The sequence below is a fragment of the Ochotona princeps genome, chromosome 28, assembly GCF_030435755.1.
Source record: "Ochotona princeps isolate mOchPri1 chromosome 28, mOchPri1.hap1, whole genome shotgun sequence".
Lineage (NCBI taxonomy): Eukaryota > Metazoa > Chordata > Mammalia > Lagomorpha > Ochotonidae > Ochotona > Ochotona princeps.
The window spans coordinates 24,119,462-24,128,352 of NC_080859.1; the positions used below are offsets into that span (position 1 = coordinate 24,119,462).

The 8,891-nt window shown below is 51.0% G+C and overlaps 1 protein-coding gene across 1 annotated transcript in view; it reads right to left on the bottom strand.

Moving 5' to 3' along the window:
• PIK3R1 (phosphoinositide-3-kinase regulatory subunit 1) overlaps positions 1–8,649 on the bottom strand; it is a 77,871-nt gene extending 69,222 nt beyond the window's left edge. Inside the window, exon 1 of the mRNA XM_004586143.4 lies at positions 8,588–8,649. The gene's annotated coding sequence lies outside the window, so the exon portion shown is untranslated. The remainder of the gene's footprint in view (positions 1–8,587) is intronic.
• Positions 8,650–8,891: the final 242 nt, after the last annotated feature.

Genomic DNA, 8,891 nt, shown 5'->3' on the forward strand with positions numbered 1-8,891 from the left:
GGGGGGTGGGGAATCCAAGCAGCGAGCAGGGCACGTGAGAAGAGTAAGCTAAGTGATCTGTTTGCAGAAGGCATCTTCTTTTCAAAGATCCGGCCTGCAGTTGAAACATTCACTGCATAAATTCGCACCGAAATGTAAAAGAAGCGAATCCCGTTTTTAGCGCTCCCGTACCGAGTACAAAAGAGACACAGAACGCTGAGGAACATGGAAATTTACATATCGCTAAGATGCTTGGAAACCAGGCAATATGCCTAAGAATAATTTAATTCCTCCAAATCTGCCTTGAAATTCTTGTTAGCTTTTCCTGGCAATGTATGTCTCTTTGGAACAAAAAATAATAATAATAATAATAATAATCCCCCACCAGCAGGCTGGATAGATCTTTATGCCAGCTACTGCCTACCACGTCCTCCAATGCAGCCACCCAAGGGGCAGCGGGGTGGGATTCTTCAAGTATAAGGACCTCTCTCCCTCTCTCTCAGACACACACACACACACACACACACACACACACACACACACACACACACCCCAGCATGCCAGTCTCTGTTCACAGTCAAAACCCGCAACCTTGATGCAGGCAGGACAAAGTTAAACAATTGAAGGTCGGCCATGATTCAGGATGATTCATGATTCTGCTAAGTGGCTGGAGAGCACTACTGTACAAACCAGAGGGAGCAGAGACAAGTCATTTGGCCGGAGGCTGGGTCCCGTGATGGTGACTTCAGAGGAGCCTCCGCCAGGCACTCGAGGCGGACACCTCTACCCTGTGTACTCTCTTCCCCCTGGCTTGCCCAGGTCACCCACTGTCACCAGCTCAACCACTCAACGCTCGCCAGGAGCTCCGGCAAGGAGCCTCAAACTCTACGTGGGAAATGTGCATGACACACAACGCATGGATTTCAACATGTTTGGCACCAAAAGAAACTTACCTTTTAGTTCCATTTTTCCGCAAAGTTTGTGAAATATCCCTTTCCATTATTAGTATTATTAATCTCTCCTTGCCATCATCATCATCATCACCCCATTTATTGACAGATAACCCATTTAATCCTCCAAACAATCACAGCAGGCAGGTACCGTCAATATTTTCACTCCTCATCCGAGGCACCTCCAGAGCAGAGTTAGTGTTCGGCCGTGAGAACACTCAGCTACTAGAAGGGAGAATCAGAATTCAGACTCTACAGCCCCAGCGCGCCCTCTTTCAGCACCACTACAAACCGGCTGCCCCAGCTCTGCCTGCTTTGATGCAGCCAAGTCCAGATGTATCCCTGGTACCCACGATGCCGCCTGCTTCACAGCACAGGCAGCCCTCTCAGATTAACCTTCCCTGCCCGCCTGTGCCATGTCAGAACTTCTTGCAGCGTAGGTGCCTCTCTTGTGCACCTGCATAAAAAGAAGCCATTGTAACTCAGCAGCGGTCCCACTGGGTCCAAGGCACAGCGTCTCAGCCATGCAGATTCTGTTCCAAACAGTATTCATTAAAAAGCACCTTTGCCAAAAGAAGGAATACTAGGCATATCACTTCCGAAAAAGCTGCCCATTTCTGGCACCCTGCCCCTTTCTGTTCTACCAGCTTAGCTTCTGCCTACCTATGTCCCTCTTGGTACCTTTGCTTTTCCACCAGCCTGCAGGATTTCCAATAGTGCAGCTCTTCCTTGGGGGGCGGGGGGAAGAGGGGCGTCATGCAGCAGCCCAGCTTACATGGGCTGTCACAGCTCACACACAGACACCATCAGCTTCTTCCCAAAGGGGCAGAGGACCCTGCAGCCTGAGGCAGGTGGCAATCCCTGTGTAAAGTTCCCAGGATCAACCTGTAATCTCAAACACCCAGATCCATAAGACACGTTTCTCCCAGCTGCGCTACACCCGGATTGGACACATACTCCTACAGTAGAGGGTTTTGCCAATAGATAATATTCCTCATCTACAATCTAGGATCTTCAATTAATCAAGGCGGTTTCATTACATAGTACATTCAAACTAGTACAACGCATAGTACAGACAACAAATTAAAGCATTCATGCTTTGTCTTATTTTATGACATAGTTCCACAGGCTCTGGGGTTACCCCTCCCCAAACTCCCTTCCCCACCACTAATCTCCCCTCTAGTTTTACAGTCGGTGGTCCTTCATGAACAGTCATATGTCCATCCTGCTCTTACTGAAGTGTCTCCCGACAATGCAGGCATGGGCAATGTCGGAGAGTCCAGCATCCTATTGCTAGCATATTTTCAATTCCTTCACCGGGAGTCCATCTTTGGTCTGTATGCAGAGACACAATGCTTTTTTAATGATGGCTGGCAACCACACCGCCTGGAAATATTAAGATATGAAGGCTATTCCTAGGTGTGACAGTCCTGCAATGAAGTCAGCAGGTTGGTGTTGAGAGGCAGCACACAATAGGTCTTCCATCAAGGCCTACAGGGCTCCTGGGGGCTCAATCCTTATTTCCCTGCAACCCACCTTTTTGCCTTCACGATACATATGTAGGGCAGGATGGCCACCTCAATGTCTACTGTCTTTCAAATTACCTATGTCGTTTTTTTGAGCGTCTGTTGGCTGTTTTGGCTGTGTCTCAGATGTTTTGATGTTTTTATGTCGGTTTGTTTGCTTCCAAATAATTTCTTTTCTCATCAAGTGCCCATGGAGTATGTGATGGCAACATAGTTCCTAAGAGACTTCTGTGTTTCCTTTTAGTTAAGCATGTGCTGCCTACTCAGTGGCACATTACTTAATCAAGGTGCTACAATTTGTTGTTGACGTTGTTGCTGTTGTTATTCATGCTGTGATTGATGTGGCTGTTATGAAATGATGTCAATCCGAAAAATAGTTTAAAAAAATGTTCTAGATATGAGAAAAAAAAATGTCTTTGGTATTTTGAGATTGCAATAAGCTTGTAAACTGCTTTAAGTACGATGGGTATTTTGATGATATTAATACTTTCAATATATAGGAATTTGATTTTAACAGATAATTTTGTACTATGAATGTTTACTGTTAGTACCAGGTGTGAAATATGGCTTTTTGTTATTGTTATACTTTTGTTTTCAAAAGATTAATTTTTCTGGCCGAAAGTCTTAATTATTTTAGAGGTAATCTGTGACTACTTGGCCATGTGTGTGTTTTTCCTTTCTTCCTGCGTGTTCCATGAGGAAGATATTCTGACTTTGTAGATGAAACATGCTTATGCTTTATTGTACGAGAAGTCTTACGTTTTTAAAGCAAATAAAGGTGTTTCAAAAAAAAAATTACATATGTCACAAGGTGGGCGTGTGGCACAGTGGTCAGGTTGCTATCGGACATACCCACACCTTCCATGGCCCTGCCAGGGTTCAAGTTCAGGCTCTCTCGGCCTCCCAGTGGCAGACCCAGTGGCAGCTCTGGGTTCCCTCCTGAATTCCTGACTGAATTCCTGGTTGTTGCAGACCATCTGCAGAGAGAACCAGAGGAGGAGAGATGCATTTCTACTTCTCTCTCTCTCTCTTATTCATGAGTAAATACCACTACTTCAAACTTGTGGCTTCTTTACAAATGGTGGAAATCAGGAAAACACAAATTGAGCATAGCTAAAATAGTCAAAAGTCAGCATACTGAACCGCACCTCCATGGACAAGGATGGGGGCTCTGGGTGATGTCTATAGCATGCAGCTGTGAGTTCCTTAAAACAAAGTGAAAAGCATGGGCTCGGATGAAGCCCTTAATAAAAGACAAACAAACACCTCACTCATTTCCAAACCACCGGCCCAGCGAAGATGCCCTGCCTGCAGTCCCGCTGCAGCTGCTGGGTGGGGGACAGCTAAGCACGGAGTGCCCCTTCGGGTGTGGCATGTTGGGGGAGGGGAGACGGCCGACAGTGAGGCCAGGAGCTGGGGCAATCAGCCTGGTACCTGAGTACAGCAGAGGCGCCCCACCCCCCGCCGCCACCTGCAGGTGCAGGTGGTCAGCAGTCATCCCCACCTGGGCTGGGAGAGGACATTTAACCCACAGACTGGCTGACCACACCAGTCCCCTCAGGAGAGGAGAAACTGAATATTTACTTCCTGGGAGAAAAAAAAAAAAATCATGCTATTCTGTAACATTCCTAGAAAAGCCAGGGCATGCCCCGAGTTGCATATAAAGGCCCACCATGGCCTAGACTTAAGCCCTGGACAGATGGCTTAACCTTTGCACCTCCTGGGAGAAAGACAGAAAAGGCACATTTCAACCTCCTAAGGCATGTGACCAGGACCAGTGGAAACTAGAAGCCCACAAAGTCAGGTCTGATACCAAGGATGGAAGCCTCGTAGGTACTGGGACCATGCTTCAGGTATTGCAGGGCTCTTCAGTCATGGACAAGCACTTCAGGAACAATCCCTATCTTCATTTCACAGATGAGGAAATGAGCTAAGGAAGAGGTAAATCAATTGCCTAAAGTTATATCACAAGTAGCCAGCAGCTATGATATTTTTATTACTGTCGACACTATTAATACTGAGTGCCACTTGCTGCCATGTAAACGATTCGGACTTAAAATAGGAATGGCCATGGGCCAGGAATTTCCTTTTGCATTGTCTCTTGAAGCTGCAAGCAGTCCTGTGTGAATCCTGAAACCAGCTGAAGTGAATTCCCTGCCGACTCAAGTCTTTTGTCAAAGTCAACGCAGGGACAGGGGCGGTGTTGGAACCTTGTCCATCTTGTCTCAGGAGGGCAAAGGACTCCTGGTGGGAGCTCTGTGGGTAAATGCATGTGTGCTTGCAGACACCTGTGCATATACAGGTGTGTGAGTGCACGCGCACGCACACACACACACACACAAGTGCGCACCAAGGCAGCAGATGGAGTTGGGGGAAAAAACTCCTTTCCAACAGGGTGTTGCACCTGCTGGCTCCAGGAGCTGGGCGGCTGCATCCTCATGGCAGTCCTAGCTCCTGGGGCGAAGCCCTGCTGAGGACCCCTGGAGCACCCAGGGAGGGAACCAGGGCGCATGTCACAACAGGCTGGCATCCTGGCTATAAGAGCCCACTCTGTCCACTGGTGGGGTGTGCTCACCTTGCAGCCACAATCCCCTGACTGAGTCCTCCCTGGGATGATCAACAACCTGAAAACCATTTAGACTACAGATGGCCTGTGGGTCCCCACTTGATTTACCTGAAAGAAAACAAAACCAAACCTCCAGCCTTTTTTTTTTTTAATAATGGATTTTTTTTTCCAGTAGAAGCTATACTATACTCATTCTACCTTTTATTATTTAAAAAAAACACCTAACATAAGCCAAAGAGAAAGCTTGTACCTAATGACACAGTTTATCTTGCAGTTCATTTGGCTTGATGTACATGAAGTGGCCTTTAATTGCCACTCTTGCAGGCCAGTCACTCCAATGAGAGTACCGGCAAGCAAAGCAAAAATGAGGCAGAAAAACAGGAGGACTTTAAAAATTAATGATAACCCAGATTTTCCATCATAATGTTGTACATTACGTCAATAATTTACATTATGCCTTCTAATATTAAAAAAAAAAAGTGGATCATGATCATCCCACTAAAGGGCAACCTTCACTAAGATGTCTTATTCTCGGATCCAGTGCGGTAGCCTAGCAGTTGGAGTCCTTGCCTTGCATGCCCCGGGATCCCATATGGGCGCCGGTTCTAATCCCGGCGGCCCCACTTCCCATCCAGCTCCCTGCTTGTGGCCTGGGAAGGCAGTCGAGGATGGCCCAGAGCCTTGGGACCCTGCACCCAAGTGGGTGACCCAGAAGAGGCTCCTGGCTCCTGGCTTCAGGTGAGCTCAGCTCTGGCCGTTGCAGCCACTTGGGGAGTGAATCACCGAACGGAAAATCTTCCTGTCTCTCCTCCTCTCTGTATATCTGACTTTGCAATAAAAATAAAATCTTTAAAAGAAAAAAAAGATGTCTCATTCCTTTGGCTTGCCGGGTCAAGCTCTATGCCCTGCCACGGGGAGCTGTGGGCACAGTCTGCCAAAACCATACAGCACACTGGCAATTACATACTTCCCATTTTTTTTTCTGTATTATACATGCCTCCAGCCTGAGGGAATTCAAAGCCAGGACCCAAATGCAAATATTCCCTCGCTCTGCCTTAGTCTACCTGACCATAAAATCAATTCTTTTTCAGTCAGCTCATTCATCACCTCTAGCCAGTAAGACACACTTTGCAAATCAAAGAATGCAAATAAAAGCTGAACTATAATTGTGCCTGCTGTCGGTCACGTGGCTATCTGTCAGAGCAGCGCCTTGCTAAGACACTCCTGGAAGCCACTGAAAAGGAAATCAGGGAAACTGCTGTCCGAATTCCAACCTAGAAACTGACAAGATTTCTCCGGGGAAAATGCAACTACAGGAAGTCAGGACTTGAACAGGACAACATTTGGAAAAGTAGGTTTGCATTTAAAGCCCTTACAAGAAAGGAAAAAAAAAAATTCTTGCAATGAGCATTTCCATAGATACATGCAGGCCCCATCCCCACCGTCAGTAACCAAAATGGGTAACCCTACCGCTGGGTGGCCCTGGTCTCTCCAAGCCACCTTCGCATCCAGCTCTTCCCCTTGGCCCCCAAACTCCACAAACACGATGAAAAAATAGATCAGTGAGAATTACAATCACGCATGTGAAGTGATGTCATTTTAAAAAAACAAGATAAAGCAGCAGATAGCACTGTACGCCTTAAGCAACTGGGAACAGGTACCAAAGCAAAATGAAAGTTACAAAGTAAACGCATGCAATACTTGGAAAGCCAGGATCAGATACAGCGCTTTCTTCCAATCACTCACACACTCACACACACACACTCCATTTACACGGGGGAGACGGAGTAGCGTGGCCCCCTATACTGTAAGAGCCACATAAACGCTAGGCAGCCCTGCAGTGACTTAGCCCAACACCTCCGCAAAACCAGGTTTTAACCTTGACTCTCAACCCACATGCCTTCCCAAACTTGAGGCAGGGGGAGGGGGAGGGGGGCAGTGGTGCTGGGAGAGACCGAACACACACACACACACACACACACGCTGCTTTTTTCTTTGCAAAGTGCAAAAATGCTCCCTCCTCAAACTTTCAGCAACTTTTGTGCCCAAGCAACCCAACAATTCCTTGCTTTCAAGCCATTTATTTTCACAACAAGGCATTGTTAAAAAGTTACAACAACGGAGGGGCTTTTCACACCCTCCTTTTTCAATGCTGAAAGTCGCAGGAGGCCCTCTGTAGGCACCAGTCACCCACTTCCTAGGCATCTGTACCCCGAAGATGGTTCTGTTCCCGACAGCCTCTGTCGCCAGTGAACCTGTCTGCCCACAGCAACCTTCCCGCTGGAGGCTTGCCAAAACGTGCCTCTAGCGCACGGACTACTAACAGTTAATTCCACGGAAAGCCCAGGTCCTAAAAGCGTTCTGATTATCCCGCCTAACAACTCCAACGTGCACCTCGCCTCCCTGAAAGGTTAATCTGAAGTCGCCCTCAAAACCCGGAACTGCTTCGTATCCACTCCTACTTCGCACTGATAGAAAAAGAACTACCACCAAAAATAAAAATAATTTTAAAAAAGCTCTCAGGTCAGAAAGCCCCCGAGTCCGCCCACTCACGGGGGCGTCAGCCGCGATGCAGCTGCGCCGGGGATTAACGCTGGACCTGGGACCTTCCCGGTACCGACAGCGCCCGAGGCGCGGCAGAACCCCTCCGAACCCAGCACACACGCCTTCTGCATTCAACACGGAACAGCCATTGCGCTCACAGCCTGGCACTGCGTGCTCCAATTCGCGTTCCCAACGTGCGCTTTGGTGCCGGCAGCCGGGCCTGGGCTTTTCCGTTCTCTTTGTCTCGTGATCCGCGGGGAGTTTTTGTCCCCCTGGGAAGCGGGTGTCGAAGCCGGGCTTCCCGGACAATCCTCCCGGGATCTCTGAAGCCCCGGCTCGCACGCTCCCTCGCTACCCTCAGCCGGCTCCATATTGCTGGGCAGGTTCCTCTGGTCTCGCCCCGAGCCACAAAAAGCTGGGTTTCCGGGCGAGGACCCCACGAAAGAAGGCGCCTCCCAGCAACCTGCCCCAGCCGGGCCAACACTAGACGCCGGCCCAGGGCCCCCGCCAGCAAGCGCGCCCCGAGGTGCACTTCCCCCACCCCGGAAGAGGAGGGCGGCAAACTTGGGAGGGCGGGGGACTGGGGGGAACGCGCGGGGGGACCCTCGGGGACCCTGGCCGCAGCTAGAAGGCACAGCCGCCCCGGGGCAGGGCGCTCTCCCACGGCGGAGGCCTAGGCCACCAGCACCGCGGGGTCCCTCGGAAGCGCGCGGGGCCGGGCACGCTGGGTGAAGCCTGAACTGGCCGGCGGCAACTCCGGTAGCCAACGCGCCCCCGTGGCGCGCACAGCCGGCTCGGAAGAGGAACCCAAGTAATGGGGCCGGGAGGTGGCCAGAGGAGCGCGCGGCGGACAGGAGATGCCCGGCGGCAGGGAGGGCCCCGCGGCCAGCCCGCTTCCTCCCGGCTGGGCTTGCAGGCGAAGCGGCCGCCGCTGGGTGACAGGAAGACAGCGGGCGGTAGCCCAGCACGCAGGCACCGCCTCCCCCTTCCCCGGGCGCACACACACCCGGACCGCCGCCTACCTCCCCAGCCGGCTGCTTCCTTCCTCGGCGGGGCCGCGCTTGCAGCGGCAGTCTCCGGTATGACGGCTCCACGGGCGCTTCCGACCGGCCGCCAGCTCTCCCAGCTCTCCGCGTCCGACCAGCTCGCTCGACAGCCGCCCTCGCCCTGGTCACCGCTTCCTCCTCCAACTCCGCTCCAGCCGCTCGCCCGGCTCCGGCTCAGCCCGCAGCTCCAGCGCCCAGTGCGGGGGGCTCCGCCTCCTGCCCGGCCCCCGAGCTCCCCGCCCCCGAGCCCGCAACCAACCGGCGCCCGGGGTCCCTCCCC